We start from the raw sequence: 26,218 nt of genomic DNA, 5'->3' as shown, positions 1-26,218 counted from the left end.
TAGCCATCCTACTTTTAAAAGTGCAGGGCCATGTACCCTCTGGGCTCCCGGTTCCGGCACCACTGGGTCCAGATTCACTGAGCACTCCCACATTCATCACACCCGATAACTTTTCAGAGTTGAACAATGTTTAACAGCAGTATGGAAGGGTCAAAAATTGGCAGCCTTTCTTAGATTTCCGCTTCAAATTTCACAGAAATGCACTCCAGGTTCCACAGTCACAAAAATATTAAAAGTTTGGATTATGTGTTAATTAATGATACCACATGTTAAAACTCTTGGTGTGTTGCTCTAAAGCTACAGAAGTTAATAGAAAGATTCCTACCGATTTTAGTGAATTTTGGATTCAGCCCACGGAGAGGAATACAGGAAAAGGATGAATAACCAGGGAGTGTAAGGGTCCCCAAAGTACACATGATAAGACCTTAGCTAACTGTATCATCATAACCAGTTTCCACATTGTCTTTGAATATGGATACGTAACATTTTGCTTTTTTTCATATGCTAATATCTTTATTTCTATGCAAAATTCTGCAAAAATGTCAAATGTACTAATCTATCATTACAGATGGTGCTGGTATCACCAACTCTTATTAAGATTGCCTGACACTTCCCTTTCTAAGACCCTGTATTCATTTGTTTATAACTTTGCCAAATTCTATCCATTTGGACTGGAATTTCCTATGCTGGTGGTCTTCCTCCTGCTAGTTTCTGGGAGAGGGGCAGATTTTTTTTTTGTTTCTTCAATAGTTTTTATTTTGTCATTTTTAAATTCAACCACAATGGTTCAACTGTTTCCAAGAATGAGTTTAGAGAAAAATACATTGTTTTTCTCTTGTTCAAAATTATTGACATGTTTTATTTGAAATGCTCTGGCACCTCCATAATTTTGAGCAGGGATATAAAATTTGACAGGGGATGTGGCCTTTCTCTTCGGAAGGTGCCTTTTTCCAGCCCTGTGAAAATCTGCCCAAATTTGACCAAATTTTAAAACTTTAAAATATCATACTCCACCCATACTCAGAGATGAACTGGTAACCTTAACTCTGGCATTTCCTAAGTTTGGAGTGCGGGACTTCTGTATAATATATATTAAGTTTAGAAAAGCCCTTTAAAAATGATCTAAGCACAAAAAAAAACTAAAAAGAAAATCAAACTGGTAAACCAGTTCCTCACTCCACCCCAGCAAATACATTTAAATCTTAACATAAGTTAAATGAAATTTTGTCAATCTTTTCTAAATGTCTGGACCAAAGGCAAGCAAGAGAATGTTTCAATTAAATTTTTTTTTTTAAATATATAGTTGTTTAAAATTTACAGAGGCGTAGATTGAAACCACTTCTTTAACCACAACCACAATGACACTGGCTTGACATTATAATACTAATATAGTGTAAAGAAGATGTTTGTTTATTTCTGACTGGTAACATATGGGGGAATTACACTAATCAAGATAAATGTAATATCTGTTAACTTAACATTTCTAGATCAACAGGGAGGTTGATACAAAATCTGCATATAGATAAGCATTAGATTGATGAGAAATTAATCCATATTTACATAAGTTAAAGAGCATCCTAGATTCATTATAAACATGTTTATTTGTAAATAAAGACATTTTAGTCCCTTGAGCTAACATAAGTTGACTAATTTCTTTAAACTAATATTCAAAACACTGGTGAATACTCTGTTGCCTTTCAAAATTAAAATTAGCTCTCTAATTTCAACCTCATAACAGCAGCATTTTTGCATTCATTTCATTTTGCTAATCACCATGGGGGAGATTTTAAGGCACAAATGAGAGTTGAACACCCACCTTGCATTGACTTTCCATAGGATTTGGTATCTAGTTGCGTTTTATGCCTTTCTGCTGCGTTATTGTATTTTGTTTTGTTTTTATGTTGTCGATGTTTTGTGCCTTTGACTGTCTCTCCCAAAATACCAAAAACCTCCGTTAGATGTGGTTGTCGCAACAGCCAATTTCTGATTGAATTCATTCTCATTAACTGACAGAGATGGATAGATAGATAGGTACTTACCTATTTTGGTTTCTTTCTTTTCTGTTGTATAACTGGAAGTGAAACAATTATGAATAAAGAATTTGTCTTACAAATATTTGTTCCAGTCTTGTTACTGAGAAAGATTAATTATTGTTTGCAGTATTATTCTAGCCATGTTAGTCCCAGAATGTTAGCAACACAAGGTAGGTGAGGCAATATCTTTTTATTGGACCAACTTCTGTCTTGTCTATCTAAAGTTTAATTACAAATTTAGCATTTTAATTGTGTCTTGTAATTTCTGTGTATTAGCAGTCACCTCTTCAGGTCTTCCCACCACTCTTAGGTCTGGTCTACACTAGGACTTTAATTCGAATTTATCAGCGTTAATTCGAACTAACCGCTCAACCGTCCACACCAGGAAGCCATTTAATTCGAACTAGAGGGCTCTTTAGTTCGAATTTGGTACTCCACCCCGGCAGGTGGAGTAACGCTAAATTCGCACTTGCTAGCTCGAATTAGGCTTGGTGTGGATGCTAATCGAACTTAGCAGCTCCGGGAGCTATCCCACAGTGCACCACTCTGTTGACGCTCTGGACAGCAGTCCGAGCTTGGATTCTCTGGCCAGCCACACAGGAAATGACCCGCGAAAATTTGAATTCATTTTCCTGTCTGGGCGGTTTGAATCTGACGTTCTGGTTGCACATCGGGGCGAGCTCCGCAGCACCTGCAACGATGCAGAGCTCTCCAGCAGAGGAGTCTGGGCAATCCCAGAATAGAAAGAGGTCCCCAGCATGGAGTGACCGGGAAGTCCAGGATCTGATCGCTGTGTGGGGCGAGGAGTCTGTGCTCTCGGAGCTGCGCTCCAACAAGCGACCTTCGAGAAGGTCTCGAAAGCCATGAAAGACAAAGGATACAGCCGGGATGCGATGCAGTGCCGCGTGAAAGTGAAGGACCTAAGACAAGGGTATCAAAAAGTCAGAGCCCCAGACATGCCGCTTCTACGAGGCACTGCATGCCATTCTAGGTGGGTCTGCCACCACTGCCCCACCAGTGACGGTGGACTCCGAGGACGGAATAGTGTACCGGGACAGTTCCTCCTCCCTGTTCGCCGATGGGGAAGATGAGGAAGGGTCTTTGGAGGACGGCGCAGGCGACATCGAACCCACTCCCGCTTTCCCTGACAGCCAGGATCTCTTCATCACCTCACAGAGATCCCCTAGACTCGGAATCAGGGGAAGGATCAGGCGGTAAGTGCTACAAACAGGGAAACATTTATTGTTTTAAGAAACAGGGATATATATAAAAAATAGAAATACTATATAAAATTTTTTAAATATGAAACTATACAAACAGCAGGTCTACACAGATAGGAATGGAGCAATAGTCCTCTGGGGACAGTTCAAAAAAGCTCTCAGAGAGCAGCTGGAAAAGCCTCAGCAGGAGGTTCCGTGGTAGAGGTGCCTTGTTGGGTGCTCCGTTGAAACACACTCTTCCGCGCCAGGCCATCCTCAGGTACAGGGGGACCATCGCCTCGACGAGCATGGCAGCGTATGGTCCTGGTCTGTGCAGGGCTTCTGTGAGCATCCGCTCTCTCTGAGTCCTCCTGACACGCCTCAGGGTGATGTCGTTGTGGAAGTGCTGCATCTAATTAGTGGAATTAGTGTACTGTTACTATTGTGCATGGTAGACTTTTACTTTGCATAAGAATGACCCTCGCTTAACAGAGTTTTACTTTGCATAAGAATGACCCTCGCTTAACAGAGTTTTACTTTGCATAAGAATGACCCTCGCTTAACAGCCACGTGTTGCAGGCCACAGAGGAAAAGCATACAGGGCTCTTTCCCGTTCACTGGCGGGAGGTGCGTCATCTTTTCTGCTTTGCACATTGCCTCCAGCAGGAGAGCACAGCTAAGCACTAACTGATAAGCACTCTGTACTGTAAGGCTTACCAGGACTTTGTGCAAGAGGATGCAGCTGTCTCTCCTCGCTATCCAGTGCAATCGCGCGCCAATGAGAGCGTATTCAAATCTCAGACTAGTTCCGAGATCTCCTGAGACTTGGTTCCCTGTTTGGTCTTCTTAACTGAAACTGACTAGACTGTGTTTACTGTTGGCAAACTTGTATTTGTTCAAGGAAATCACCTACTTTTTCGCATCACACAGCTTCGCTCCTTCCCGGACTGGCAGAGGCTGGCTCAGATTAGACACCGAAAGAAAAGACAAGGGATGACATGTTCCAGGAACTGATGGCCAGCTCCAGAGCGGAGGCGGCAGAGCAGAGACAGTCGAGGAGAGCCTGTGTCAGCAGTATCGCACACACCTGGAACGGGAGGATAGGTGGCGGCAGGAAGACCAGCAGGCGACTCAAACTCTGCTTGGTCTAATGAGGGAGCAAACGGACACGCTCCGGCGCCTTGTAGATGTTCTGCAAGACCGCAGTCAGGAGGAGAGAGCCCCCTGCAGTGCATCTGCAACCGCCTCCAACGCCAAGAAGTCCTGTCCCCTTCACCCAAAGTGACAAGACGGAGGGGTAGGGGCCGTGAGAACTGTCCCTGCAGCGCAGCACACAGATAATGTTCGAGACAACTCTCGCGATGTAAATTTGTACAAGCTCTTTCCTTACAGCATCAACCAGTCCCAACTCCAAGTTCAAACCCCCCACTGTGTACTACATTATTAAAAGCGGTTTGGTGTTACTGACTGTTTCACACGTTTCTGGTGTCAGAAGACTTTCTGTTGTTCTGTGTGTGGGGATTTTAATTTCACTACATAGCCCACAGTGCCATGCTACAGACTTGGCTGCAGGGTCAACTGCAGGGCACACACAGACTGCAGTCACTAGGCACCAGGGACAGTCTGTGTGGTGTATGCTGCCCCGGGTCTTTCTTTGATGTGTATGCTTGTGCAGGGTCCTGGTGCCTGCCATCCCCGAATGTAAAGGCAGGCTTCCCTTCACATGCACTTGGATCGTAGTCACGATCCTCCCCGGTGCCCTGAGCCCCAAAGAGACCTCATCCAGGGGCAGATACTCACCCTTCCCCACACCCTCACCCCTTCCAACGCCCAAACCCACAGCCGTCATGTTAACCCCTATCCAAAGACGGCACCCTCGCCTTCCTGAAAACCCACCCATCAGTGCACACCTTAACCAGCACAGAATGCTTCCATGTTTCAATGAAGAAAGAGAAATGCAAAGTCAACGAAAGATTTATTATTAATTACTAAAACATGTCCTTAGTTTTAAAACGTCCTTCGAAGTGGGGAAACTTGGTTTATGATCAGGCTCTCTTAAAATCAAGTGGACAGTCACAGGTTACCCTGCTCTGCTAGGAAACTCGCTTTCAAAGCCTCCTGATGCATATCGCTTCCCGCTGGGATATTCTCTCAGCACGGGTGTCTGGCTGATCGTAAACAGCAGCCAGGCGATTTGCCTCAACCTCCAAAGGTCTCGCCCTTGCTCTCACAGAGATTGTGGAGCACACAGCAAGCAGCAATAACTATGGGGATATTCTTTCGCTGATGTCCGAGCGAGTCAGTAAGGTCCGCCATCTCCCTTGAGACGTCCAAAGCACACTCCACCACCATTCTGCACTTGCTCAGCCGGTAGTTGAAGAGTTCCTTTTCACTGTCCAAGGCGCCTGTATAGGGCTTCATGAGCCAGGGCATTAGCGGGTAGGCCGGGTCCCCGAGGATCACTGTAGGCATCTGCACATCCCCAACCGTTATTTTGTGGTCCGGGAAGAAAGTGCCTGCCTGGAGGCGTCTAAACAGACCAGAGTTCCTGAACACACGTGCGTCATGAACCTTGCCCGCCCACCCGACGTTGATGTTGGTAAAACGTCCCCTATGGTCCACCACAGCTTGCAGCACCATTGAAAAGTAGCCCTTTCGGTTAATGTACTCGCTGGCCTGGTGGGCTGGTGCCAGGATAGGGATGTGAGTCCCATCTATAGCCCCACCGCAGTTTGGGAATCCCATCGCGCGGCCATCTATGATGACCTGGACATTTCCGACAGTCACTACCTTTGAGAGCAGTTGCTCCACGATTGCGTGGGCTACTTGAATGACAGCAACCCCCACGGTAGATTTGCCCACGCCAAAGTGGTTCGCTACTGACCGGTAGCTGTCTGGCGTGGCAAGTTTCCAGAGGGCTATGGCCACTCGCTTCTGCACACTCAGGGCTGCTCGCATACTTGTGTCCTGGCGCTTCAGGGCAGGGGACAGCAAGTCACACAGTTCAAGGAAAGTGCCCTTACGCATCCTGAAGTTTCGCAGCCACTCTGTGTCATCCCAGACCTGCAGCACTATGCGGTCCCACCAGTCTGTGCTTGTTTCCCGGGCCCAGAATCGCGTTCCACACCATGAACTTGACCCATTGCCACCATGATCTCCACTGCCCGGCGTACCCTGCTTTCTGAGAGGTCTGCGCCACTCTCCTCACCGTGCTGCCGGAGCCTCCTCGCCCGGTTTCTCAGCATCTGACTGTGGAAGAGGTGGACGATAACGTGCGAGGAGTTGACAACGGCCATAAGTGCAGCGATGATCGCAGCGGGCTCCATGCTCGCAGTGCTGTGGCGTCCGCGCTGTAACCGACCAGACAAGGGCACGAACAGATTTGAAGACAGGAGGGCGTGATTGACGGTTCAATGACGACACATTTTTCCCCAGCATGCATTGGGAAATCCTAATTCCAATGGGCAGCGAACTGTGGGATAGCTTCCCACAGTGCACCGCTTCCAAAGTCGAAGCTGGCCCCGTGAATGTGGACTCAGAAGTTCGAATTTGTGTATTTAGTATGGATACACAAATTCGAATTATTAAGGTCGAATCCACAAATTCGACTTAAGTAGATTCGAAATAGTCCTGTAGTGTAGACAAGCCCTTACTCTTCTTAACATGGAGTATTATGAAAAATACATATATTTTTACTGGGATGATTCTTTAATTGAATTACTACATATCTCATATTTTAGAGATCATGGCATATACAGTTAAAGCTTGAAACCCTGCCAGGTACCAGTTGCCAGTATAACAGCAGCCTCAATTTTGAGTGTTGTAAAAACAGTATTTTCTTGCAAAGGAACCAGAAATAGGGACAATTAAATCTGTAAAGCAAGTTGAGATTTTTAACAGACACACATTCCCACTGAAAAAAATGGAGTTTGATCAAAAGATTTTTTACATGATAATGTCATTTTTGACAAAATTGATTTAATTTCAAAATAATAATTAAAAAAGCTGAGTAAAAAAAATTTAGCCAGAATTTTTGTTCAATTTTTTTACAGGAAAAGAAATAATTGCTGTGTTCTAAAAATAGTATTCATTCTTACGTTAATATAGATATTGAATATTGTCTTTGAAGTCTACATAATTCAATGACTGGTTAACTCAGTCCAAATGGATAGAATTTGGCAAAGTTATAAACAAATGAATACAGGGTCTTAGAAAGGGAAGTGTCAGGCAATCTTAACAATCCTTACTAAAAGAGAATAGCAATATTTTTGCAGTGTTGGAAAATTGTCTAGATCTTGAGATGAAATATATTTAAGATTCTAGTGAAAAAAATATCACAGCTGAGCAGTAAAAGTGACCCTTCTTTGTCTGCCTTGAAACAAAAACATACTTTGTTGATAGTTTAAGGATCAGTTTACTGGGGCTGACTTCACTAGGACTACTCACTCTAGAAAGCATTACACTTTAGGGATCAGTGTTTTCAGGATTGAGCACTATTTCAGTACTATCCCTAATTCTTATAAATACACATGAAATAGTGTTTATTATTTTTGAAATTCTATTTATAGTAGGACTGTATTCTTTGATCTGTGGAATAGGGAAAACAGTCTTGAATGACAAGAAACTGATAGGCAATAGTAGTCGGAATTCATATAAGGTTACACACCAACCCTCCAACTAGAAGTCTTGAAAACTGGACCCATGAAGCCCATTCGCACCATGAGGATCCTTCCCAGAGGTCCAATTCGCGGAGTCCCAGATTGACTGATTGGCCCGCTGCCCCTACTTAAACCAGAAACAGGAAACTGTCTGAACACCTGGTCTCTGTCCTACTTTGGCCTAGGTGCCTCCTACTCCTCTGTCTTTATTTCCCGGCATCCCAACCTGACTTGATTCCTGGCATCTGACTTTTGGTTCCTGATCTCCAGCTTGGCTCCTGCCTCTGACCCTGTGGTATTTTGACCTAGCCTGACTCTGGTTCCTGACTTGTGGTTCTGCTCTCCAGTTTGTCTCCTGTAGTACCTTGCAATTGTTCCTCCCAGTCAACATCAGAGGGAGGCCACTCTGCCTTGCTACACTCCTGCTTCTAGTATTTTGATCCTCCTGTCTCATGACTGCAGACTCTGGCTCTGACTACTAGGTCTGGTTGCTCATAACCTGCTGTGACACTCTGGAACAGAGATCACGGTATTTAATATTAAAATTGTGTATTAATACACTAGTACCAGACAAGCCATCCTGTGTAATGCACCTCTGAAATAACCTATGGCTTGTCAGGAGAATTTTGTTCTTTTAGCTCATTGTTTCCTTTCAGATTATTGAATCAATGAAATGTAGGCTTGGGGGGGACCTCAGAAATTCATCAAATTCAGCCCACTGTGCTGAAACAGGACCAAGTAAATCTAGACTTATGCCTGATATTCTGTTATAAATAGTTTATTTGAGAAAATTCTACTTCTGTTTTCTATCTGTGGTACAAAAAGTTCTAGTTTAGAAATGTTTGGGAATGCTGATGAAGAATAAACTCTTCTGTGCAATTTAGTGGCTACAGGACTGGGATTCTTGAAATCTGGGTTTTATTCTTGGTTCTGCCACTGGCCTTCTTGGTGACCATGGGCAAGTCACTTCACCTCTCTGGGCCTCAGTTTCCCCATCTGTAAAGAAGGGAGAGTGATACTGACCACCTTGGCAAAGCACTTTGTGATCTACTGACAAGCTAGGTATGATTATCTGTCTGGAAACTACTCATGAATTATGATACTCTGAAACCATATATTTAATACATTGAATGCCTACCCTATACATAAAATATGAGACATAAAAATGGGAATGATCTTTATTTAGAAACAGATTAATATAAAATCTTGACATTATTTTAATCTTAAAACCCAATCCACTGAAGTATTTCTTCATTTTAATAATAAATTTACACTTGAAAACTCATGGCACAAGCCAAGTTAGTTGTTTGCTGTGTTATTTATTACTTCCTACCTTTCTTCTATAATTATATTCTTGTTTGTAATAAAAAAACAAGCCTTCAAATGGATATATGGAAGACCATGTAAAAATGAAATACATATGAAAATAACGTCTGTAGTTTCCTATAGCATTTGGTAGCATTTGTTTGTTTTTTTGTTTTACTACAGCATAGTTGAAACTGTGACTGTCTTCAATTTGATCAACCCAGTTGTTTAATAACTACAGGATTCACAGATCAGAGTTTTTAAAATGACAATGCAGTATAACAGATTTTTTAAAATTTAATAAAATCTGGAACAATCTTAACTGACGAAATGTATCCATAGATTAACTCACAAATTGTGATACGAGAACTTGTAGGGAGTGAACCCACCTCACCATCTTTTACCTCCTATTGCAATGGACAAACTACAAACTGTTTGTACCATCCATCTCCTTCCTCTCTACCATCCTCGCTGGAGCCTCCAAATTCTGTTACCTGGGGTTCTTTCAATCCAAAGATTTTGGTAACTTTTACTCTGTGCGAGGTGGTGTCAGGGAATAAATCAAGGGAGACACGGCCATCTGACCGATAGATGGCTGGCACAAACAGGGCAACACAAGAGTGCTATCACTTAATGCTAGATTTTACTGAGTCTCAAGCACTTACACACATCCACAACAGATTAGTAAAACACCTCCAATCCTCAATAATTACTGAAGCTGAGTGTGGCTCTTGAGTGGCACAGTGGCAGTCTTCCGGTAGCCAAATCTTCCGCCTGCTGGTGGGGACCACAAGATGCATCCAGAGGGAGAGTCCCTGAAGAAACCCTCCCGAAGAGTCCAACTAATTAAAACTTTCCTCTCTAATTTATACATTAGTAATACAATGACATGTTACATGAAGAAAACTTGTTAAGCAAGCAAGTGTGATTTTTCAGAATTTGCACGCCTTGAGGCCCTTTTAGACACATTCCTGAGGGCACATGGACAAGCTTCCTTCTAAAATGCATGTGTGACATTATTGACATGAACTGTGACTGTTTAGATCATTGTTGCAACCAAGGTCCTACCAAGGGATCTACAACCCATCCTGGACAACGATCCCACACTTTCACAGACTTTGGGTGGCAGGCCAGTGCTCACCCACAGACAACCTGCCAACCTGAAGCATATTCTCACCAGTAACTGCACACTGCACCATAGTAACTCTAACTCAGGAACCAATCCATGCAACAAACCTCGATGCCAACTCTGCCCACATATCTACACCAGCAACACCATCACAGGACCTAACCAGATCAGCCACACCATCACCGGCTCATTCACCTGCACGTCCACCAATGTAATATACACCATCATATGCCAGCAATGCCCCTCTGCTATGTACATCGGCCAAACTGGACAGTCTCTACGGAAAAGGATAAATGGACACAAATCAGATATTAGGAATGGCAATATACAAAAACCTGTAGGAGAACACTTCAACCTCCCTGTCCACACAATAGCAGATCTTAAGGTGGAGATCCTGCAGCAAAATAACTTCAGGACCAGACTTCAGAGAGAAACTGCTGAGCTTCAGTTCATCTGCAAATTTGACACCATCAGCTCAGGATTAAACAAAGACTGTGAATGGCTTGCCAATTACAGAACCAGTTTCTCCTCTCTTGGTTTTCACACCTCAGCTGCTGGAAGAGGGCCTCATCCTCCCTGATTGAACTAACCTTGTTATCTCTAGCCTGCTTCTTGCTTGCTTATATATACCTGCCCCTGGAAATTTCCACTACATGCATCCGACGAAGTGGGTATTCACCCACGAAAGCTCATGCTCCAAAACGTCTGTTAGTCTGTAAGGTGCCACAAGACTCTTTGCTGCTTCTACAGATCCAGACTAACACGGCTACCGCTCTGATACAAGGTCCTATAGTTACACCAAATCTTGTACAAAGGAGGTCAAGTAAGGTTTCTATGGAAAGGTTGTAATTTGCTGGTTATGATTATGCTGTCTGTATGTGTGTATCATTTTAGTATTTGAAGTTATGAATAGTGGCTATGTACTTGTATCTCAAAGTGTTTGATTCTAAGTACCCTCAGTGAAGCATTTGGTCAGCTTCTTGAGAAAGGACTATTCTCAGTAAGTTCCCAATCAAGAAACACTTAACTGACAATGGACTTTGGGAGATGCCAATCCACATCCGGCCTTTCCTGGGAATGTTCAAACTAACAAATAAACAATGGCATCAGCCTGCAAAAAGTGGAGTCATTCATGGACATGTGACTTGCCCAGGTGGCTACAAACTCCATCTTGTTGCTGTGATTTTTGCACAGAAGAACAAAGGGGTTTCCACCCACAAGAGAGAGAATATGAAAGGCTGTGGAAACCCCTGGTGGCTTTTGTCTTCAGCTGGCTCAAGAGATGGCCTCTCCATCCCAAAGAGATGCCTGAAAGAAACTGAAACAAAGGACAGTAACTACGGGGGGGGGGGGGGGAGTAAGTGATTGCTGGACACAGGCCACTAAACACAACGTTGGTCTGAGAAGGACTAGGCCCAGACTACGAAGGAGTCTAGTCTGTGAAAGAAGCTGTGAAATCTGAGGGTGAGATTTTCTGTATTCAGTTTCCTACTGTATTAGGCTTAGACTTGCATGTTTTGTTTTATTTTGCATGGTAACTTACTTAGTTCTGTCTGTTATTACTTGGAACCACTTAAATCCTACTCTTTATACTTAATAACATCACTTTTGCTTATTAATTAACCCTGAGTAAGTAATTAATACCTTGGGGAGCAAACAGCTGTGCATATCTCTCTATCAGTATTATAGAAAGTGGACAATTTATGATTTTACCCTGTATAAGCTTTATACATAGTAAAAGAGATTCATTTGGGGTTTGACTCCCATTGGGAGCTGAGTGTCTGGGTGCTGGAGACAGGAGAACTTCTTAAGCTGTTTTCAGTTAAGTCTGCAGCTTTGGGGCGCATGGTTCAGACTCTGGGTCTGTGTTGGAGCAGACTGGCGAATCTGGATCAACAAGGCAGAGTTCTGGAGGCCCAAACTGGCAGAGTAAACGGGTTCAGAGGTAGTCTCAGCACATCAGGTGACAGTGTCAAGGGGGTTTCTGTGACCCAACCCATCCTAGCATGTATCAGCAATTTCAACATAATTCTTACCAGGAAGGACGCAGGGTCAAGCTGCCTTTTTTGTGGCACCCAATACCCACTCCTCTCCTGCCTTGCTTAAGCTAAGTCTGCTGCATGGCCAATTTATGGCCTACTGACTTAGCCACTTCTAGCAATAAGCAATAGTGATCCAGGCACTTTACTGGTTTTCCAAAATCTCCCTGCACAAATACTGCTAGCAACCTCATAGACTTTGAATCTTTGTATGTATGTGACTGTTTTACCATTTAACTACTCTCTTATTGTTCTTTATTTTTTCTTTACGATAAACCTTTAGTTTTAGATATTGAAGGATTAGCTAGAAGTGTGGTATTTTGGGTAAGATCCAAACCTATACTGACCTGGTGACATGACTGACTCTTTGGAGTCAAAAGAACATTTTGTATATGTGAGCAGAGTTTTTTTAAATAACTTCTCACTGTACTGGTCTAGGTGCTGATTGGGAGCCCGAAAACTGGAATGCAATAAAGGGGGCTATAAAAGTTTTCCATCCACATGACTCAGATTCCTTGCATGGCCTGTGTTTTGAACAGTGACTACTATTGACTACTACTATTGTTTCAGCTATATATTCCACAATGGAACTTAACATTTTACATTTGTCCTGAAGGAAGGGTGGTGGTTATGCCCTCCAGCTTAACAGTATGGAGGGCAGTAAGAGCACTTGGGATAACAGATGCTTGCTGAAATTATTATTACAATGCTCAAATTCCTTCTTCAATTATCATTTCAAGATGAAACACTCTTCATTGAAAGTACTGTACCCCCAATGTATCATGATCAGTGGAACTAGAGTTGGAGAGCTAGTGTTGCCTGGAAGGGCTGTTATTGACAGAACACTAGTGTAGCAGGGAATGTGGTAAGTTAGACCTGAAGGAACTCATCCATATGGACTGAGCAGTCCACAGGTTTTCATAAAGTTTTTTACTTGTTCAACTTAACTGCATTTAGCATCACTCCTTGCAAATGAAACATAGCATCAGCAGTGGAGTCATGTGCAGTGCAGCAGCTGGCAGCATAAGCCATGGAATTTGGTCTGAAGCCCCCCAGGAATTTGCAAACACAAATCCAACCTAGTGATGGACCCAGTGGAAGGAGAAATTCCAGCTATACACTGACCTTGCCATGCAGTACGATGACAACAACAGGAAAGAAACCAGTTACTTTACTGTCTTGGGGAACAAGACAGAGAGGTCTGCACCACTCTGAAGCTCACCACTGCCTCAAGCTTCACAGCAGTCCTAGGAGCCCTAGGGAACTATTGCTTCCCAAAGCAGAACAAAACTGTGGAGCAACACAGGGTTTTCAGTAGAGACCAATCTGAAGGGAGGGGATAGACCCCTATGTTACAGTCTTATGCACACTGGATGTTACATGTAATTGTCATAAACAGATAGTTAAGGGTTAATGCCTCTTTTACCTGTAAAGGGTTAAGAAGTTCACCTAGCCTAGCTGACACCTGACCAGAGGAACCAATGGGGAAACAAGATGTTTCAAAAGGAAGGAGGGAAGTTTCCTTTGTTTAGTCAGTTTTCAGTTTTCAGCCAGAGAGAAAAAGATCAAGGAACCAGCATCTTATCAGAGTAGTAAGTTTTAGTGAAGGAAATAAATAGGTTTACGTTTATTTCTTTGTAACCTGTCTTGTGCAATTAGAGGAAGAATCAAATTGGGTATTTGGATATTTTCATTGGTGTAATTAAGTTTTTGCCCAGGGGAACATCCTCTGTGTTTTGAATCTGTTGTCTGTGAGAGTAGCTGGTATGCTAATCTCTCCCAGAGGGTTTTCTTTCACCTTTCTTTTCTTTAATTAAAAGCCTTTTTTTTAAAATAACCTGATTGATTTTTCCTTGTTTTTAGATCCAAGGGAGTTGGATCTGGAACCACCAGGAGTTGGTGGGAGAAAGGAGGGGGGATGGCTAATTTCTCCTTGTTTAAGATCCAAGGGGTTTGGATCTGTGTTCACCAGGAAATTGGTGAAGTCTCTCAAGGCTACCCAGGGAAGGGAGTGCTTGGGGGTGGTGGCAGCCAGACCAGATCTAAGCTGTTAATTGAGCTTAGAGCTTCTCATGCAGGTCCCCCACATGTGTACTCTAAAGTTCAGAGTGGGGAAGAAACCTTGACACTCCTATGTTACAGTCTTATGCACACTGGATGTTACATGTAATTTTGGGGCCTTGACAGATTCCCTGATTTGGGACAGGATAATCTGTGGCACTTGGGATCATCACCTGCAGAAGCAGCTGCTCTGAGAAGGCAATCTCACATCAGATGGATGCTTAGACACGGGGTGTGCAGAGGAAGCCTCAAGAAAAAGGAGTGAAATTCCTGGGAAGCAAAACACTGCCAGAAGTACATGCAGTGAGGCAAAAACAAAGACGAGAAAGTGGCCAGGGTGAGATGTGTTTAGTCCGGGAGATAGCATAAGTGGGCAAAGGACAAGTTGCCTGCGCTAGGAGAGTATTGCAAAAAGTGTGGCAAGTTGAACCATTTTATCAGCATGTACAGCAACATAGAAATGTCTAAGAAAAACAATGAGTGTGGTGGCACCTTAAAGACTAACAGATTTATTTGGGCATAAGTTTTCATGGGTAAAAAACCTCACTTCTTCAGATGCATGGAGTGAAAGGTATAGATGCAGGTATTATATAATGACAAATGAAGAGAAGGGAGTTACCTCACAAGTGTAGAACCAGTGTTGACAGGGCCAATTCACTCAGGGTTAGGGTGACCAGGCAGCAAACGTAAAAAATTGGGACAGGAGAGGGCGGTAATAGGAGCCTATAGAAGAAAAAAGACCCCAAAATCGGGACCGTCCCTATAAAATCGGGACATCTGGTTACCCTACTCAGGGTGGATGTAGTCCACTCCCAATAATAGATGAGGAGGTGTCGATTCCAGGAGAGGCAAAGCCTCTCATTACAGAAGCAGCTTTGCCTCTCCTGTAATTGACACTTCTTCATCTATTATTGGGAGTGGACTACATCCATCCTGAGTGAATTAGCCCTGTCAACATTAGTTGTCCACTTGTGAGGTACTCCCTCTCTTCATGTGTCATTATATAATGCCTGCATCTGTAACTTTCACTCCATGCATCTGAAAAAGTGAGGTTTTTTACCCATGAAAGCTTATGCCCAAATAAATCTGTTAGTCTTTAAGGTGCCATGGAGTCCTTGTTGTTTTTGTGGATACCGACTAACACGGCTACCCCCTGATAAATGTCTAAGAAATATTCAGTCAGATGTGGCAAATCAGACAGCAGTGATGACATCCTGACTCTTCTGGAGTCCAAGAGTATATCAGGTTCTGGCTGTCAGGACAGGAAAGCAGCAAGGGACAATATGAATCTGCATGCATGCAACAATGTTAATAGAGAAACACTCTGTGTGCTTTCAGCTGGATAGCAGAGCCTCCTGCAATGTGATTCCCCAGGGTGAATTGCACTTGAACACAGCCATTGCATAGAGCAGGCAAACCTAATATGTATAATGCAGCACATGGGAAAATGTAATCTCACAGTAACTAACCTGAAAAAAAAACAACAGATGCTACCTACTGAAGTTTGTGGTGGTGGATGGTAATCACCACAGACCCCTCTTGGGGAATACAAAGTCACGGATTTGATACAAGTCACAGATTTGGTACAAGTCACGGATTTGATCAGGGTACAGCATCAGAATTTTATAGCTGCAGTGCAAGAAGCAAAGGAGGAAGTCCCATACACAACTGAGACCATTTTAAAAGTATACGCAGATATTTTTAATGGGGATAGATGCCTCAAAGAAAATCTATTACTGGAAGGCCATGTCTACACTATGGTACTGTAACAGCATAGTTATAGCACCATAGCTATGCTAGCATAAACCTGTAGTGCAGATGCAGCTTATAGCAACAGAAGGGGTTTTTCCATCACTACTGGACACCATCTCCCCAGGCAATGGTAGGTAGGACAATAGAATCATTCTTCTTTCCACCTAGCTGTGTCTACAATAGGGCTTAGGTCAGTCTACACTGTCCAGGGATTTGGATTTTTCATACCTCTGAGACTCAGAGCTATGTCCATCTAATTTTTTAAGTGGCAGAAGCAGGTACACAGTGTTTTTGATAATCAGACCCAAACTTTTAATTTCAATGACTAAGTATGGATTTAGGAGACTCATGTTAAGCACACCCACATTTGAAAATTCTTTCCATAGTTCTCACTAATAGCCATTTCATTCATGAGATCACTGATTAACCTGTCATCTATCAGAAATTAGCATTATCTGAAGGTCATGAGATATTTATGTTCAAAATTCTTGGCCCAATGGATTACCTTGGAAATATTTAATCAAAATGTAATTGAATCTCAGGAAAATGTGGCAGCATGGAACAGAAAATAGATTTGTTTGTTTTCTTTTTTGTTCTTCTAGGCTGTTTATTTGACATTCAAACACTATTGCCTTTGTTGTGCTTCAAATAAGGACATTCATTCGTGATGCAGCACTGCAGTGGTGATGGTATATAACAGCCCTCAGAATTAACAACTCCTAAACTGAATTTTGATTTCAATTCTATTTATTTTATTTTAATTTTAATTGTGCCATATGAGACCCCTCATCCTCCATAAATACAGCTGATCAATGTATACTTTCTTAAATTCCTCTGCACATTCAATCTGTGGTGCCCACTCCAGCTAACTTCTGAAATCTCAAACAAAATTAAAAACTCAGAAGAGAAAGTAACAAAACAACATAAAAAAGTTGAAAAATGTTTTTTTCTTTGTTTTAAAATATTACCCTTGAAAACAGTTTCAATAAATTATGCCTTGTTACATTGATATGTATTTTGGTTAATGTAAAATGAATTACTTACTTGATAATTTGTCTGGAAGTAAGAAAAATAAAATCTAATAAATGTAGGTATATAATAAACATGACTACCTCGTGGAATATGTTGTGTTGCCATAGCTGTGTTGGTCCCAGGATACTGGAGATACAAGGTGAGTGAGGTAATATCTTTTATTGGACCAACTTCTGCTGGTGAGAGATACAAGCTTTAGAGCCACACAGAGCTCTTCTTCCGGTCTGGGAGAGGAACTCTCACTGCCACAGCAAAATGCAAGGTGGAATGACTGTTTAGCATAAATTGTTACTATATATTATTGGGGAGCCATGGTTTGGACAAAGTGTGTGTTATTGACTGTAATATTGTTATGGGTGAGGATGACATGGATGAGTTTGGTAATGTGTTTGGTATGGATATCTGAAGATTGTACATTGTCTTGTAAATAGTTGAGCCAGACAGCTCAGCCATCATGGTGAGGGATGTTGGTGTAGGCAAGTGACATCCATGGTGGTGAGGATGGTGTTCTGAGGATGATTTGTTAATACTGTGGAGTTTGTGGAGCAAGTCAGTTGTGATCTGGAGGAAGCTGGCCCTTTGTGTGTTGAGTGGTTTGAGGATGGTTTCTATGAGTCCCAATATTCCTTCAGTAAGAGTGCCATGGCTAGATAGGAATGGTCTGCCTGGGTTCCCTTGTTTGTGTCTCTTGGGAAGCATGTAGATGGTCTCTGGAGTGGGTTCATGGGGGATTAATTTGTAGAGTTTCTCTTGGAGTAGTTTATGGAAGGGTTTTGTTGTGTATTTGGTTGTCATGGGTTTTGTTACTATGGCAACTGAGTTAGACTATTAAGGGATAGCTCAGCCGGTTTCAACTGGCTGAGTGAGCTCTCTGTCTCTGTAAATAAAATGGAGGTTTTGGTTAGCTGTCTGCTCTCTGGCCTCAAGTGATTTCTTCCTAAACCGGCTGCCCCAAGGATATAACACTGGCGACGAGGGTGGGATCCTGGTGCTGCTCCAGTAACAGAAGGAAGTAGAAGTCAAGGTAAAGACCAAACAAAGAAAAAAAGCTGCTTGTTTGCACTGACTGTGAAAGTGAAACTAAAAATCATGGCTACTCTGACCAGGCCCCTGGAGCCTTTTGATGAGAATACAGAGCAGTGGCATGTGTATACTGAGCGTTTTGAGCTTTTTGGTATTGCAAATGACATTACAGAAGCGAAGAAGGTGCCAATATTCTTAACTGTTGTAGGGGCTAAAACCTACTCTCTGCTACGCAGCTTACTACACCCTGTTAAGCCTGAGACTAAATCTTACAGTGACATTGTGGAAATCCTGGGGTCTCATTTCTCCCCAAAACCACTGGTAATTGCTGAAAGATATAGGTTCCACAAAAGAGACCAAAAGGAAGATGAAACAGTTGTACAATTTGTAGCCATTTTAAAAAAGCTAACAGAACACTGTGAATTTAAAGAGATGTTGAATGATGCCCTGCGTGACAGGTTAGTGTGTGGCCTCTGCAATGAAGCTATACGGAAGCGCCTACTGACAGAGGCTCAGCTTACATTACAGAAGGCTGTTGATATTGCTGTCTCCATGGAACTGGCTACAAGGGAGGCACAATACATCGGTGCATCCCCTAGGGTGCAAAAAGTGTCACAAGAACTGACCCACAAAATGGTGCAGAGTCAAGAATGTTACCGCTGTGGTAAGCTGGGTCACCAGGCATCAGAATGCTGGTGTAAGGACCTGGTGTGTCGACACTGTGGCAAAAAGGGACACATCGAGTATGCCTGTAAACAAAAGAAAAAGAGGCCTGTGGTCTGGCCGACAAAAAGAGGAACTTTGCATACCCTAGAGCAGACCCAGGATGATCAAGGTGACACCTCCTCACAAAAGGAAGTGCCACTGCATGCTTTGTCTTTGGCAGTGGGCTCACATGAATTCTGGGTAACCCCCTTATTGGAGGGCAAACCTATACGCATGGAACTAGACACCGGTGCAGCTGTCTCGCTGGTTCCTGAGACTGTGTATAAGGAAAAGCTACAGCATCTTCCGCTTAAGGCAACAAAAACTGTTCTGAAGACGTATACAGGTGAAGCTGTGCCCATGTTGGGCACTATTGATGTTAAGGTGGAGCTCAATGGACAGGCGGCTAAATTGCCACTGTTTGTGGTGAGAGGTGACTACCCAGCCTTAATGGGTAGGTCTTGGCTTGGGAAGATTCAGCTGAACTGGGCAGCACCGGATGACTAAAGAAGAAACCAGTCTAACCCCTATACTAAGGAAACATGCTGCTGTTTTTGGAGATGATTTGGGAAGTATGAAGGGAATCACTGTGACATTGAACATTAAACCTGGCAGTCCACCAAAATATCTGAAAGCCCGAACTGTGCCATATGCCATCAGGCCAAAAGTTGAAGCAGACCTGGAGCGCCTGGTCACCAATGGAGTCCTAATACCAGTTACCCATAGCTCATGGGCCACTCCTATCATTCCAATAGTAAAGAAAGATGGCTCTCTCCGGATTTGCGGTGATTTTAAAGTCACTGTCAACCCAGTGTTGTGTGCAGAGCAATACCCGCTTCCCCGCATCGATGACCTCTTCGCAGGCCTAGCTGGGGGACAAAAGTTCAGTAAGATTGATCTGAGTCAAGCATATTTACAGATGCGTCGATGAAAAGTCCCAAGAGCTGTTGACTATTGTGACTCATAAGGGGCTTTATCGATACTGTCGCCTACCCTTCGGAATTACATCGGCTCCCGCCCTGTTCCAGAGGGCTATGGACCAGATCTTGTGTGGCTTGTCAGGAGTTCAGTGCTATCTGGATGATATCCTGGTCACTGGAAGAAATGAAGAGGATCACTTAAAGAATTTAGAGGCTACCCTACAAAGACTGGAAGAGTATGGCCTACGAGTTCGCAAAGACAAGTGTGAATTCTTCAAGCCCTCTGTTGAATATTTGGGACACATCATCGATTCTGCAGGTCTTCATAAGGCCCCTGCAAAAGTTAAAGCTATTGTGAAGGCTCCCCCACCTCGAAATGTAAGCCAGCTGCGCTCATTTCTAGGACTACTGAACTATTATGGGAAGTTCATCTCACAGTTAGCCACACTGCTAAAACCACTTCATGAGCTCCTTGGGCAGAACAAGGCCTGGAAGTGGACTGAAGCCTGTGATGTTGCATTTAACAAAGCTAAGGATGCATTGTTAAATTCTGAAGTTCTAACGCACTTTGATCCGTCCTTACCCCTGCAATTGGCCTGCGATGCTTCCCCTTATGGAGTGGGAGCGGTCGTGTCACACATTATGCCTTCGGGAGAAGAAAGACCTATTGCTTTTGCTTCACGCACTCTAAGCAAAGCAGAAACTAACTACGCCCAAATCGAACGTGAGGCATTAGGAATTGTTTTTGGAATTAGGAAGTTTCATCAGTACCTATTTGGGTGAAAGTTTACTCTTCTTACAGACCATCGACCTCTGACATCAATTTTTGGACCCTACACAGGCATTCCCCCATTAGCTGCTAGTCGTATGCAACGTTGGGCATTGATACTTTCTGCACACACATATGACATCAAATATCGGAAATCCACTCTGCACAGCAATGCAGATGGCCTCTCAAGGTTGCCTTTACCGGTCAAACATCAAGATAGTGCCCAAAAGGAAATCTTCTACTTTGAACAGGTAGAGAATACACCCATCACTGCTACTCAGATAAAGAAGGCAACCCGCGTTGACCCAGTATTATCCCAAGTTATGGACCTGGTGATGCATGGAAAATCTCGACAAACCTCTTCGGTCTCACCCGACCTTGTTCCCTACATGTCCAGGTGGACGGAGTTATTGGTCCAATCTGGTTGTTTGTTGTGGGGGAGGCGTGTCATTATTCCACCACCCCTGAGATCACAGATGTTAGAACAGCTACATTCCGGTCACTGTGGAATAGTGCGCATGAAGGAAATTGCACGAAGCTATTTTTGGTGGCCTAGATTGGACAGTGCTATTGAAGAGAAGGCAAAAGCTTGTATGTCATGTCAGGGTGTAAGAAATGCACCCCAGTGGGCACCCCTACACCCATGGGACTGGCCTGAAAACCCGTGGCAACGTATTCATGTTGACTTTGCTGGCCCCCTTGAAGGAAGCATGTTCTTGGTGGCAGTAGATGCCCATTCTAAATGGCCAGAAGTCTCTATAATGAAGTCCACGACTGCAGAGAGGACTATCCCCCAACTACGAGGACCCTTTAGTCGTTGTGGTCTGCCAGAACAACTTGCGAGCGACAACGGACCGCCGTTCGTCGCTCAGGAGTTTCAAAATTTTATGAAGGCAAATGGGATACACCACATCACGTCAGCACCATATCATCCGTCCACCAACGGATTAGCTGAAAGATTTGTGCAGACAATGAAAAACGCTTTGAAATCAGCAAAGGGACAACACTCCATTCAAAAGCGTCTGGATACCTTCTTACTTTCCTATAGAAACACACCTCATGCTACGACCCAGGCTTCCCGGCCTTTCTAATGATGGGACGACAGCTGCACACTTGCTTTGATCTGCTGAAACCTTCTGAACCCAGACAAACTGTGCAACATCAGCAGCAATATCAAGTCATCAGACGGGCACCCAGAGCAAAAGACCGAACCTTTAGCCCAGGACAGCCAGTTTTGGCTCGGAATTATACTTCCAGAGCTAAATGGGTCCCGGCCACAGTCATCACTCAAACAGGACCTGTTTCCTATACAGTCCGGACTGCAGAGAATCTTACCTGGCGGCGACATGTAGATCAGCTGTTGCCAGGTCATGCCAGTCTACAGGACCCATCTGCAGTTGAGGGTCTGACTTCACCCTCCTGGTGAGACACCGAATCATGAGTCACCTGTTCCTGACTGTTCTCCTCCATTATTGCCGGCAGCTGAGATACCCCTTTGCCCAGCACGAGCTGATACCATCTCCTCACCTATTCGTGCTGTGGACCCTGAGCCCCTAGTACTTTCGGGTGCAACAACACCAGAAGTTCGCCGTAATCCACCTAGAGACAGAAGGCCTCCTCATCGGCTGGATCTTTAGTTAGGGCGAACCCACGGTTATGGGGCAAAATAATCCCCAGGGTTTAGCCGGGAATGGAGGCAGTCTACCCTCCTTCTCTAGTTTAGTGTGTGTTTTATTTAGGGGATGTTCTTATTAGGGGGGGGGGAATATGTTGTGTATTTGGTTGTCATGGGTTTTGTTACTATGGCAACTGAGTTAGACTATTAAGGGATAGCTCAGCCGGTTTCAACCGGCTGAGTGAGCTCTCTGTCTCTGTAAATAAAATGGAGGTTTTGGTTAGTGTCTGCTCTCTGGCCTCAAGTGATTTCTTCCTAAACCGGCTGCCCCAAGGATATAACAGGTTTGATGATATCTTTAAGTTCCTGGATAAAATGTGGTGTGAGGTCTTCTTTGAGTTCTTTACAGAAGGTGATGTTGGAGACTTATCTGTTGGCCTCATTAATGTAATCATCATGTTTGAGGACTACAAAGGAGCCCCCTTTGTTTGCTCGTTTGGTCACTATCTGCTGGTTAGATTTCAGGGACTGCGTGGCTGTCCTTTCTGCAGTGGAGAGATTACGGTGGATGTGATGTTTGTTAAGGATTTTGAAGTCCGTTTTTTTTTCCTTGAGGCATCAGTGTAATGATCAAAACAGGTGTCATCCACTCTATAGCATCCAGTCAGGCATATTACAACAAACTGAAACCCACTAACTCCCTCTTTTTGTCCTTTGACTGCAGAGATGTTAATGGGCCAATCTAACTTTAATGGTTGCTTACAATATGTGCTAACTACGTATGCTAAATAATCTGTTCCACCTTGCATTTTGCTGTGAGGCTGGGAGTTCCTTTCCCAGACCAGAAGAAGAGCTCTCTGTCACTCAAAATCTTCTCTCTCTCACTAAAAGAAGTTAGTCCAATAAAAGATATTACCTCACTCACATTGTCTCTCTAATGTCCTACAACTATAGCTACAACTATATTTCTTTTAATGTAGTTTTTTTTGTATAGCATACATATAAAAAGAACAGGAGTACTTGTGGCACCTTAGAGATTAACAAATATATTTGAGCATAAGCTTTCGTGGGCTACAGCCCACTTCTTCGGATGCATGTAGTGGAAAATACAGTATTGCATCCAATGAAGTGGGCTGTAGCCCACGAAAGCTTATGCTCAAATAAATTTGTTAGTCTCTAAGGTGCCACAAGTACTCCTGTTCTTTTTGTGGATACAGACTAACACGGCTGCTACTCTGAAGCATACATATAAAAGAACCACATATCAAGTCTATAACCACTATAGTTGGGTTAGATGACAGAGATGCTGGAACAGACCAGGAAGCACTTCCTTTGGAGTTGGAGACCAACCAGGACAACACACAGTGAGTGGGTGGTGGGAGGGGGCATAGCAAACAGTAGCTACTGCAAGAATTCATTGTCTTATTAGACATTCACACCATGATGGAAGGACAGAATTGGACTATTGCCAAGACAGTTAGGATTGTGGGGAGAGGGGGTCCTTAATATATACATGAGTATTGTTGATTGATTATTAATGGCTTTCCCAAGTTTATACTGTGTCTCCCTTTCCTCCAGTAATGTTTTCTTTGTTTTGTACAATGTGTGCAGTTCTTGCAAGGGGAAAGTCCTGCCAGAAGTTTTCTAGTTTTCGTTTCTGGGTGGGCACTCAAGCTGATGTGAAAGTTTTCAGAAGGAACTCCTAGACATGACCCTTTTTGCTGCAGACAAGAGCTGGCAGAAGAGTGACACAAGGAAATACTTACTAGAAAAGTTTCAGTGTCTTCACAGAATGGGTAGAGATGTTTCCTTCATGCTCTGCCAGTACAGCAACATCCTAATTGCTGGATTTTCAAGATACAAGATCCAAAATATCCTGACCATTGCCCTGATCCCAAAGTGTAGTTAACAAATTCTCATTGCAGAATCCAAAGGAATATGATGGGGCACTAAGCTGTTCTGTCATCATTCTGCTCCCTGATCTCCAGGGACATCTGTGGATGTAAAAAAACAACTTTAAAATCTTGAAACAAGAAATTAAACATTTCAAGAATGTCTTGGAGTACTTGACTTATTCAACCTTTTTTGAATGAGTGCTAGAATGTTGACATCAGAAAAGGGCAGCACAAGATACCCCACCACAGGAGAACACCAGAGAGCCAATTATGACTCAGAGTCTCAGGCCTCATCTACCCTTGGAGCGAGGGGTGTAATTCCCAGCTCACATAGCCATACTCACAGTAGCCGTCATTGAGCTAGCATGATCATAATAGTACTGTAGCCACCGCAGGATGGGGAATGGTGGCACTGGCTATCCATCCCAAGTACAAACCTTCTGTACATTGTATGTACTTGGAAAGGCTAGCCTGCACCACCACTTGCTGCTGCCCATGCTGCCGTGGCTACTCTGCTATTTTTAGGTATAAATATACCTATGCAAGCTGGGAATCGTACCTCTAGCTCCATGTGGAGACATAGCTGCAGTCCTCCTCTGCTCCCCCTCTTGTTGTGGGGGGGAGCAGTAAGTTATTTCATCTCTTTTAATGGAGTGCTGTCTGCCTGGACAGCCAGGCTGGCCACCAAGTGAAGAGGGCATCAAGGGAAGTGAAGTGGTCAGCCTTCTTTGCTCACTCCCCATCCATGTGCTTCTAAATGTCTCCTGTTCTCCTCCTCCCAGCTGGAGTCACAATGTGAGTAAAGCCAAACAGAAGAGCAAGGAGAGAAGGGGTTTACTCCCCTGTACAGCCAAGAAGATGATGTGACAATTTAGCCCTCGGAGACCAAAATCACAAACACACTCTGACTTAATTGTGATGGAAACCTTCTCTCAGTCAAACCATTCACTACCTGTAGAAACACTATATTTGGGCTAAAGAAACAAAGAGAGAAAGCAGAGTGATTGGGTGGTTTTGCCTCAGGCTGTTCATAAGGTTCCTTCATTGTCCATCCCCAGTATTATCAACTTTTGTGACTTTTTTTTTTCAGGAGTCTTGCAATATTTAGTGCTTTTCTTAAAGTCCCAGGTCCTGGAGCCACATATACATGGAATTCTCAGTATAGCTGTAATGGTTGCAGAGAAAAGTTTGAAAACGTAAATCCTAAATGCCCAAAACCCAGAACACATATAATTACATGGTTTTTAAGACTATCTCATGAATAAGTTTGGAGTCTGACTCATGCTTGTTGCATGCTTAGAGTTGACAATTCTGCATCCTTCTCACTTTGGGCATCTGTTTAGACACCAACTCTTACAAGAGTGAGTAGGTTCGTAAATCCAGGTAACTCATAAAGTTTTTTGATGTAAAGTCTTTATTAAGCCACAAATCCCTCATTGCTTCTCCTGGCCACCTCCCAGATGCAGTAGATTTATCTGGCCCGGGTAAAATTTGGTGGAGCCGTAATTGACAAAGTCTTTTATGCATGTATAATCTTTAATTTTAGATTTCTTTGTATGTCTTTAAAAATGTTCTGGATCTGGAAGTAATTATAGTAATTTTGTGCTAATGATTGGAGTTCACTTCTTAGATGATGAAAGGTTTTAAGTCTATTAATAATAAGCATATCTTGCACTAGGAGTGATCTTTCTGTTTTCTCTCAAAAATGTGTTTCATTGAAATCATGCAGAAATTAGAATGAGGAAGGTATGAATTAATGACATTTTAAAAAGAGTTAACCCTGTGATCTGAAGACAATATAATGGTGTTGATTAATAGTGGCCCAAATTCTTATTCGTTCATTGGTCAGACTATGTCAATCTCTTTGCATCCATCAGTTGGCTCTCCCATGATCATTGTTTCAAATTCTTTATCATTCTTTTTGTAGTTACTAGATATTGCATTGTGATGATCAAACCTTGCACTTTCTACTTAAATTGTTAAAACAATAAAGATGTTCAGGAAGAACATATTTCATGTCTAACTTTTTTTTAAGGAAACGCTGATTTATACTGGAGCTTTCCTTAATAATAATGAGGCTGAT

Source organism: Mauremys reevesii, linkage group 1 (assembly GCF_016161935.1).
Source record: "Mauremys reevesii isolate NIE-2019 linkage group 1, ASM1616193v1, whole genome shotgun sequence".
NCBI lineage: Eukaryota > Metazoa > Chordata > Testudines > Geoemydidae > Mauremys > Mauremys reevesii.
This window is presented reverse-complemented; position numbering follows the sequence as displayed.